At 46.8% G+C, this 10177-nt stretch overlaps 1 long non-coding RNA gene across 1 annotated transcript; it reads left to right on the top strand.

Annotated features, from left to right (window-relative positions):
* Positions 1 to 8610: 8610 nt before the first annotated feature.
* Positions 8611 to 10012, top strand: LOC102474459 (uncharacterized). The gene is made up of 3 exons (XR_336248.1): positions 8611 to 8667; positions 9258 to 9354; positions 9963 to 10012. It is a non-coding gene; the product is annotated as an uncharacterized LOC102474459 (long non-coding RNA).
* The last annotated feature ends 165 nt before the right edge of the window (positions 10013 to 10177 follow it).

Raw genomic sequence — 10177 nt, 5'->3', positions numbered from 1 at the left:
GTGTGTGTAGCCAGGCACATTCTTCCCAACACTATGACCCTAAGAAAAATCTAGTGGTGATGAGTAAGTTGTTAATTTTTTTCCTCTGAGACTCAGTTTCTCAGTCTATAAAGGGGTGAACTGGCCTGCTGTATAAGTCTTGTGTGCGAGACTTTAGTAAGGAATTGCATCTTATAAGAATGGCAATAACTATGTCATATCACATATAGTATTTCTCATGTGCACATACTAGGTACTGTGAGTTTTATATACCTCTTAATCTTCCCCACAGAACACCATTATCATTTTCATTTTATAGACAAGAAAATGGGCCTAGAGGCTTTAATCAACTAGTCTGAGAATCCATAGTTATAGGAGGCAGAGTTAGTGTTTTAACTAAGGTTTTCTAGAGGCTGAGGGCTCTGGTCGTTGGCGCAATGATTGAGGTTTGTGTCCTAACATGGGCATGTCAAGGCTCTCTGGTACTATTTTGCCTTAAGATGATGACTTCTAAAATATATAAGAAACTCCTACAATGCAAGCGCAAAATACCAATAACCTGATTTAAAAATGGGCTGAGAACTTGAATAGACATTTCTCCAGAGAAGACACACAGCTGACCAACAAACATGTAAAAAAAAGTTCAACATCATTAGACATCAGGGAAATGCAAATCAAAACCTCCATGTAGTATTACATCACCCCTGTCAGGATGGATGTCATCAAAAAGACAAAAAACAGTAAGTGTCGGTGAGGATATAGAGAACTTGAAACCCTTGTACACCATTGGTGATAATACAAAATGGTGCAGCTACTAAAGAAAACAGCATGGAGGATCCTCAAAAAAATTAAAAGTAGAGCTACTGTATGATCCAGCAATCCTACTTTTAGATATTTATCCAAAAGAATTGAAGCCAGGACCTTGAAGAAATATTAACATTCTTATGTTTGTGGCAGCACTTTTTCCCCAAAGTTTTATTTATTTGCTTCTCCATGAGTGAGAGAGACAGAGAGACAGGCAGACACATACACAAAGACAGCAAGCCTAGCCATGATCCACCACCACCTCAGCCAGCCCCAGATCCCAGACACTTTGTGCCCAGTTGTAGTGAAGGAGGGCTCAGGATGTGGCCCCTGAACTACCCTGCATGGGTCAGCCTCAGAGAACATTTACCGCCATTGCGGCACTTTTCACAATAGGCAAGATGTGGAAATGACCTAAATGTCCATTGATAGTGGATGAATAAAGAAAACATCATATATACAAACAATGGAATATTATTCAGCCTTTAAAAAAAGGAAATCTTGCAATACACAGTCATATGAATGAATCTGGAGGGTATTGTGCTAAGCGAAGTCAGTTGGTCACAGAGGGATAAATACTGCATGGTTCCTCTTCTATGAGGTATGTAAAGTGGTCAAACGCACAGAGCAGAGAGTAGAATGGGGGTGTTGCCAGGGGCTGGGGCCTGGGGCAACAGGGAGTTGCTAAAAAATGGGTGTAACATTTCGGTTATGTAAAATCGGCTGCACAGCATTGTGCCTGTAGACTGCAATATTATAGTGTACACTCAAACTACTGAAAGGGGAGAGCTCATGCTAAGAGAGTTCTTACTGTAATAATAGTAATAATAATAAAACAGATACTACTACTAATAATAATAAATGGCCAATGCCCTCCTAAGGTCATTTATTCCTAGGGACTTGAGCTAGTTCAGTTTAGTATCTAGGACCTTACTGCTCCATCTATATTCCATACGAAAGTGTGGTAGAACATATTTGCAGGAAGTTGGTTGTGGTTCAAGCTAGTTTGTCAGTGGCTTTCAAATTCCTTTTCAATCAATTCTTGCTCCAATAAGACTGGGCTTCTCTGGGGCCTCAGTAAACTGCTTTGGTTCATTTTGTTTTGTTTCCCAGGTCTATCTGGTCTGTTTGACTCCTGCAGTTCCAGTTTTGCTCTTCTGTTCTGTTTCGATCTCAGTTTTAAAGCTTCTTGGAGAATTTCCTCCATAAAGAATTTCATGTGTTCTCAGTCTTGGGCTCCTTGCTGAGCTGGGTGGGGTCTTTCAGCGACTTTGTTCTTTGGGGGCACTGCCAAGTTCTCTGTTGACTTGACATCCACCAAATCCCCAAGATGTGAACCTGCATCACATTCAAACTGTGAGATCCTTCTAAAGCAGAAATCTGGCATTGACACCAAGAGGGAAGTCCTTGCCAGCCTATCTTGAAACTTTGCAGTGTGTGTGGAGGCTGTGGGTGCACTTCTCTTCAGATAAACACAGAACTAATGAGAAAAAGAAAAGGCACCTGGATGGCTTTTCTGAAAGAGGAAACAAAAATTATCTTTAAGTCTCTAAGGGCTTGTTAACCAACATAAATCAGGCGTTCATGTTTTCCTTCTCAGATGCTAGCATAAGAAGAAGCGAGTGCATCAAGGCCTAGCCCATGGGCTCTGGAGCGAGGACACCTGAGTTCAGAACCTTGAGCCAGTCATTTGACTTCCCCAAACCTCAGTGTCTTTAACCATAAAATGGGAAAATGGTGGCCTCTTCCTTATGAGTTTAGATGAGAAACTTTCAGTATAACAAATAAGCACTTACATAGCATTCATTACATCTAAGACACTGGTTTAGAACTTTTCAAATATAAACTTGCTTACTCCTCTTTATAACCCTATGAAGCTGGCACTATGTACTTTTATAGATCCTGATACATGCTATTTTACCATCTCTGAAATTGGGGTTCATCTGACAGCTGACACTGTCTTACAAACTCCATGTTTTAGCCAGTGGAGAGTTGGGGAGAAGAACATTCCAGGTAGATGGATGTCAGAGTTCACTGGGAACCGCAGCAGCACAGAGGAGTCAGAAAATGAATCCTTTCTACTTGGAATGGTCAAGCTTGTGTCCATCAGCTGCTGCAAGCAGGGTTTGAGTCTGCCTTATTTTTATTTTTTTGGAGAGGTTTTTACTATAGGGCACGTGCGCTCTCCAGAGAGACAGAGAGAAACAGAGACACAGAAAGTGAGAAATCACCCCCATGGGGTATGGCCACGCTCCATTCTCCTCTTGGGATCTTGGGCATGCATGCACACACACCCAGCGTGAGTTTAAGCCACTGGGTCCGGGACTTGAACCGCAGTCAACTACATGGCAGTCTAGCGACATAGCCTTCTGGTCCCGAAGTCTGCCTTACTAAGAAAAACTTCATGAAGTCAAGGCCATGTCTGTCACAGTCCCCTGTTGTGTCCCCAGCATCATGCAGTGTGGCACAAAGGGTCTGCTCAGTCGCCTGTTGTTGAATGATTAGATGCAGATTCTGAGCTTAACTTTCCCAGAGCAACCCAGGTCCTCCTTCCCATCCCCAGTGACTTTTCAGAATTCATGAGTTCCTGGAAGACTCTCTCCCATGACCCCTGGACACTTCATGAGACTTTGCCTGGAGTATCATACCAGTGGGTCAAAATACGACCTTGCACTCATTTCACCAAGTGTCTGGTAGTGGTCATAACTACCAGACGTGGAGAAGACCTTGATCCTCTTGAGCAAGAACCAAACATGTGACTCCTGGAGCAAAATACTATTTTACACTTCCATGTTGCTAAGGTTCCTTCATCATCATGGACTGTAAGTCACATCAAGTCCTTTGGTACCGTGTTCAGAGAGTCACAGTTATCAGTGCCTTTTGATGCATATATAATCATAATTGAAAATAATTAGTGTGATTTCTCATTTAATATCTTGCCCACTAGACAATCCATTCCAGGGGAATAGACACTAAACTCCATGAGAACAACACATTCTTAGTAAAAATGAATTAGTAAAAGCCCATTACACCATGTCGTGACTTTTCACTACTGTGTGAGGAATTTTGTGTGGAAGGGGATGGAAATGGTAGGCACAGTGGGCGTGGCAGTGGTGAAGTTGAGTGCTGTGATGGGTCATAGTGGGAGCTTTGACACCAGGTAGTCCCTGGTTCAAATCCTGGAGCTTCCATTTACTCACTGAGCAATCTGGGATAAGTCATAACACAATTCTGGGACTTATCGGTAAAATGGAGCTTATTATGGTGTTTATTTCATAGGAGGTTGTTGTGAGGATTATAACAGAGAAGACAGAGAATTGTGGGTCTGACAGGTCATCGGTACTCATGCTAATGTTATCAGTACTGTGACCATCATGATAGATATATTTTTTTCTGTGGTCAAGATTTTGATATCTTCTGCTCTGTCTCTGGGTAATCATTTGGTGATTAGGATTCACTGGTGGTTAATTTAATTTTTCATTTCTTTGTGAAAAATATATATAGAGAAGTATGCTTTGACATAGTCTCACCATATTGTGATCCTCATACCCCAGGCTCCCAACCAGTAAGGATCATGAGTGTGCCCAAGAGCATGCCAGCACATTCAGATAAACCTAGGACTCGAACATGGAGTCTTCCCATGTGCTCCTGCTGCTTGTGCCAACATAGGTAGGCCTCTGGTGGGCATTTCCATTTCTTGTTGAGGTATTCATTTGCTTAAAATAAATTCCTCAAGCTGGATGGCCCACACACCACGGCTCTGAGTGGGGGGAAGAAAGCAAGAAGGAATGTGTGTGGAGGTAAAGATGGCAATGGGGGAGGCAGGGAGATGGAGGGAGCCTGGCTCTGCTGAATATATATAATCAATAAGTGAAATCGACATGCTCATAAAAGTTACAGGCCCTGCTAGGTGAGTTGTTTTCGACGGTGCCAAGAAATGCATCTATTTCATTCTGCCTCTTCTTGGGGCCAAGATATATTTCAGCCTCACCCTCAAACCAGCCAAATAGTCTGGGAGGAGAGGAAAAGTCATGTCATTCCCTCACTGTCCTCACCTTATATCCAGGGGCATTTTGGGCTTAAAATAATTAGTATAAGCCTGGAAGTCTCTTAGCTTTTAAGAAGGGGAGGAAACAAGTGCATTGAGCTGTATGTTGATTTGCTCAGTGTTTATCGTGTACCTACTATGTACCAGATTTTTAAATTAAAAAAATTTTTAAGCACTCTGGATTCAGCAGAAAAATGTGACAGATCTGGACCCAGAGCTGAACACCACCCTTGTACTGCTGAATGTCTGCTGGGAAGTAGACATTAAAAAATCATGCAGGTGTGATGAGCACCATTGGACTGTGGAGTTAGGGGAGCTCTTTCTGAGCACTTGGAGTGAGGCCTTGGCCTGAGGTATAAGTGGGGGCTGGCCAGGAGAAGAATGCAGAGGGAGGAGATCACATGAGTATTAGGGAGCCCCAGGGGGAGTTCCTGAGGTGGAGGGGCAGGGAGGGCTGGAAGCCCCTGGGTTTAGCAGGGTGCAAGGGAGTCATGGTGCAGTCCTGTTTTTTGAGAGCACAGCAGGTCGCGAGAAGTGATCCCACTTACATTGAGAGAGCACTGCTCTGGCTTGTGTGTAGAGAATGATTTATAGACGGTCAGGTAAAGATGGAGACCTGGAGAGGAGCTGCATGAGGGCCAGAGGTGCATCAGTGAGGGTGGGACTGCACATTGTGACAGGTAGACTGGGAGAGGGCAGGTGGGCAGAGCATTGAAAGTCAGGGCTAGGATGGAGGTCAGAGCGACACTGAGTGGTGCCGATGATGTTTTCCTGAGGTGGGGGCAAAGGAAAGGGGCAGGTTTGACCAGGGAGTGCAGCTCGAACATTCACTTTTGGAGACCTTGTGCTCAAAGTGTCAGTAAAATAGGGAGATGCCATGTAGCAGGGAGTTAGATGAGTCTGCAGCTAAAAATAAATGTGGGCTGATGAGAAGGTAAGTATTACAGGCACCTCTTCCATTGGATGGGGCCCCGTAGGTGATTCACTTTCTAGTTAGCAGAGCATTGTGAAGGGGGGGGCCCACACCTAGAACTTCCCACTACTAGATCTGGTATTTTCTCTCTGTGACCTTCAGCAATTCATAACCTTCCTGGGCTCCCCCATCCTCACATAAAATGGTGATAGTTATGTCTGCTTCAGACTACCTAGGAGCACATGTTGGAAGAGCCATTAAACTGAAAATAAAACATGTGAAGCTCTTTGAAATAAGAACTATGTTAAAACAAGGAGTTATTAGAGTTGTGTGTAAGCCAATGAAAAGCAGAAATACAGCCCCAAGGCTCAGTATTGATTTTGGTCCTGGGTGCTTCCCGCAGCCGAATAAATCTGACATTTCTCCCTCAAGTGCTGGCTGAGCTGATGGCAGGCCTCCAGCTTCCAGCCTCCTTGCCCCTGCTCCAAGGTTACGTCCTTCCTCAGCTCAGGCCAGATCAGCGCCCCCACACCTGCCTGAGCGGCTCTGGCTGCCCTTCCCACTTGGGTGGGTGGCTACGGGGAAGGTTCCAGTTGTGAAGTTGGAGCTCGGCCAAGAGCAGATGCCCTCTGATTAAACTGGGGACAGGTCCTCCCAGAAAAGCAGAGCTTGGGTCTGCAGACAAGAAATTTAAGGAGGACCAAAAGGAATGGCTCTAGATAGGGGTTTCAACCCCGAGGATGTATTAAAGGCTATGGAATTTGGTTCATGCCTCCCTTCAACCACTAAATAACCAATCAAGACTCCCTGAGTGCCTACTGAATGTCAGGCTCTGAGGTGAGTGTTGGGTTTAGGAGTGAAAAATACAATCTGTTTGCCCTCTTGGAGTTGATATTCAGAAAGGAGGGAAACAATAAGCCAAGGAACAAAATCCTCCTAAGGGGACAACTAAACAACCAAGCACAACAGAGAATACTGATGTGGCAGGATGGGGAGCACCTATTTTAGACGGGGTGGTCAGGGAAGCCTTCAGAGAAGTGGTGGCATTTGAGCTGGGATCTGACAGTTCAGAAGGAGTTGACCTGTGAAGAGCAGGGAGAGGAGCATTCTAGGCAGAGGGCTGGCCAGTGCAGAGGTCTGAGTCCTGGACCCTGCAGCTTGAAGAACAGTCTGGGTACATGTGTGTGTTTATGTATGTGCCCAAAATCCTGAGAGGAGAATGAAGGAGAAGGGATTGCAACATGATCATTTCCCATGGGGTTGCTTCCTCATTTTCCCTCTCTCTCTGTGTCTCTCTCGAGCAAGTGCATGTGCTCCTTGGCAAAATTAAAGAGAAAAAAGAGGAAGAGAAAGACTTCTCTGACCTCTGAGTGGATAATGGGTTACAGGGGAAAAGAAAGAATCAAGAAAACTGGTCAAGAAGCCACTGTGGTCCACTGGGTGAGACGTGAGAGTCAAGTGGACTGGGTGGTGCCCGTGGAGGCAGAGTGACGTGAATGCCTCAGAGGGTATTTGAAAGAATGAACAGGTCATTGATGGATGGGAAGTGAGAGGTGAGAAAAGGCAGGCACTGAGCATGACCTGTAGACTTCTGGTTTAAGCCACTGTTTACTGTATTCAGGGTAACAGAGGACGTAGGTTTATGGAAGGAAATCCATGCCCATGCCTTGGCCTGGTAAAGTTTAGCACACCAGGCTGGTTCCATTATGCAGAGGCAATGGTCTGCTAAAAAGAGGCCACACCTCACATGGTAACCATGGTTCAAATTCCTGGCCCAGTCAACTGAAATATATTGGGCACGTGCATGAGTACCAGGCTACGACAGGCTGGAGGACCTCAAGAACGTCATCATGTGAGACCCTGTGGAGAGAGTGTACGCATTTCTCTCTCCCTCCATTGCTCTCCCCTCTGTCTCTCTCATTCTCAAGTTCTACCATGAATAAAGGGAAGAAAAGTTTGCCATCCCTGTGTGGGAGGAGATGTCAAGTCTGAAGCTGGATGTACACATGGAGGTCATCAGGCACTTCTGGGTTGGAAATGGACCTGAGGAATCGCAGCACAGGACTGGCTGTGAGCACCTGGGGGAAGGCCTTAGAGGGAGAGGCAGAGGGCTTGGGCCTGGGCCCTGAGGTGCTCTGGTATACAAGTAGAAATGACGAGTGGGGAGTAGGAAAGCCACGGGGATGGCACGATGGAAGTCCAAAGAAACTTCTCAGAGGCCAAGTAGGAGAGGTCAAGGGCTGCACACTTGATCTGGTGGAAGAGGTTGCTGGTAGGGACAAGTCATCACAGTTAGTGAGGATGAAAGGTAGATTAAAGAGGTTGAAGAATCAATTGGAGGTGAGGAGTAAAAAAAATATCTGGGACAATTCTTGGGAAAAATGTTGCCATCAGACTGGGCAGAGAAATGGGGAAGTGCTGCTTACTTCGTGGCTATGAATGTACCGAACGTTCCTTCCACCGTTTCTACACCTCTCCCCACTCTGATACACCCAGGACATGATATGAAGACCCTGAAAACGTTCTCATGATAAAATAAGCCATGGATGCTGTACGGTTCCCAACATAATGCAGTGATTCTGCTCTATTTTCCCTCTCAAGGAAGTTTCTGGGAACGCAACTGAGAGTCACGTCAGGACAACCATGACAGTGCTGATATTTTAGAGAAAACACAAACCAATGTCCACACATTAAACTATGACATACAACCAAATTATTAGCAGCACCATCTAAAACGTATTGCATCATACGTGTCAGGGTGTGCCGGCTGGGAAGTGTGGTTCCAGACCGTGGCTGGGTGCCATCCAGGTGTTCACCAAGTGTTTTCTGAGCACTCGCTGTGTGTCAGGAGCCTGTGCTCTGGGCACTGGGAAGCTGCAGTGAACGAGACCCACATGCCTCTACCCTTCAGGACTCCAGCCAGGTGAGAGAACAGACTGCATGGTGGCTACAGCCAGAGAGACGTGCGTCCTCGGGCAGGGTCACAGGGGTCTTGGACTAGTCCATGGGCTCAGCAAGACTGAAAAAATGAGGATTAAGCAGAGGGTGAATTAACCAGGCTCCTGTTGGGGGTGGTGTGGACTGGGGCCTAGGCGGAAGTGGACGCTCAGGGCAGGAGGGGGCTCATCTCCACTGGGGTCCTATCCAAGCCAACCTGTCCAGGAAGTCACGGAAGGAGGAGGGAGTGGGGCAACAGGCAGTCAGGAGTTTGGAAAGCCTCATGAAACATTTTAAGTTTGTATTGAGGGGAGAGGGATGACAGCATGGTCAGGTTTGTTCTAAAAGGCATTCAGGCATTTGGGAAAAGGGGTGCAGTTGTACAGAGAAAAGTGGCAGAAGTCACCTGTACTCAGGAAGAGGAAGGTGTTAAGTCTCTTCCAGTGCTATTTAACTGAACAGACTTGAGTGTTTGGAGGGAGAAGGGAGGCAAGACCAACTTTCTGCTTGCTTCTCAGTATCCGTCCCTGAAACCTGGTCTAATTTTCTGCTTTTCTCTCCCTCTCTCCCTTCTAGAGAACCCAACAGGTTAGTGCTGGAGCCTGTTGTAAAGGGGTGGGAAAAGAAGCAGGTCCCAAAGGATGTGGCAGGCTCAATGTGGGGATGCAAGCAGGTAAGAGGACAGAATGGAGGCTACAGAGGCTGCCTTGAGAGATTGGCACAGAAGGCATGCCTGTGACATGAGTGTGCAGAAGTGCAGGTGTGCTTGGCTCACAGGGGATGGTGCCACAGAGGCAGTAGCTCTGGGGCTTTGCTGTGCAGAAGTACCTGGGGAGCTAGTTAAAAGCAGGTGGCACAGTTGTTAAGGCGCTGGACACTCCTACATGACTGACGGCGGTTCGAGTCCCAGATCTGGTGGCTTGCTTTCCCTCCTCTCTCTCTCTCTTTCTCTCTCTGGTCAAATTAAAATTTCTGAATGAATAAATAAAATTGAATAAATAAGTCTTAAAAAAAGTGCGGACTCTTGGAGGCCCTCTTAAGGAATGTTGATCCAGCAGGTGGGGGTGGGAGGAGCCAGCAATGACCACTCCCAAGAAGCCCTGGCCTTCTCTCACCAGTATGGTTCTGATCTAGGTGTACCCCAAACTTTCCTCCTGAGAATGCCTCAACCCTGGCCGGCCTTTTGACCGTACATCTTGAGTCCCCTTAGCTGTCTTGAAAAAGCCTGGACCTGAAGGCTTATTTCAGCCCTGCATTAAGATGTGAATAACCACCTCCTAGGGCTACTTGACCCGGTCGGCGGGCTTTCGGGCGAGCAGCACAACAGCACGAGGCCGCCAGGAGGCGCCAGAGGCTTCGGCTCCGGCGCTCGGGCTCTTCCGCCCGCGGACGCCGCGCCCGAGCAGCGAGCGAGCGGAGCCAGAGCGCTGCGGGCTCACAAAGCGGCCGGACGCGCGGCGGCGGCGGGTGGCTGGAGCGCCGGGGGGCCAGGCGGC

Source organism: Tupaia chinensis, unplaced genomic scaffold, assembly GCF_000334495.1.
Source record: "Tupaia chinensis unplaced genomic scaffold, TupChi_1.0 Scaffold000672_1, whole genome shotgun sequence".
NCBI lineage: Eukaryota > Metazoa > Chordata > Mammalia > Scandentia > Tupaiidae > Tupaia > Tupaia belangeri.
Note: the sequence above shows the minus strand (reverse complement) of the source record. Positions and strands in the feature narration are given on the sequence as shown.